This window comes from Poecilia formosa, unplaced genomic scaffold (genome assembly GCF_000485575.1).
Source record: "Poecilia formosa unplaced genomic scaffold, Poecilia_formosa-5.1.2 Scaffold99, whole genome shotgun sequence".
Taxonomy (NCBI): Eukaryota; Metazoa; Chordata; class Actinopteri; order Cyprinodontiformes; family Poeciliidae; genus Poecilia; species Poecilia formosa.
Genome location: NW_006800038.1, coordinates 1760324 through 1760754, shown reverse-complemented (window position 1 = coordinate 1760754; position 431 = coordinate 1760324).

Here is a 431-nt window from a genome sequence, read left to right as displayed (position 1 = left end):
GGGCCACATGTGGCCCGCGGGCCTTGAGTTTGACACATGTGCATTACGCCATAGAACTGCCAATTGGTAATTGAAGTAAAGTAGCTTCGATTTCAAAGAAGCCTACATTGAAGTCGATTGGCAAATGAACCATCACGAAAGAGGAAGGCTCTTGTTGTCTCACTGCACCCCAAGATGCAGAACCTACAAAAACTGTTTCTGGCTGGTTTCGAACCAGAGACCTTTTGCGTGTAAAGTAAACATGATAACCACTACACTACAGGAACTGAACTTCTCTGCTTTGTTTCAGTTTGAGGTTCCAAAGTTGATGATGTGAGATGCAACGCATGAAAATTTCAACTGAGGTGAATAGAACATGCAAAAATCTGTTTCTGTCTGGTTTCGAACCAGAGACCCATTGTGTGTAAAGCAAAGGTGATAACCACACACTA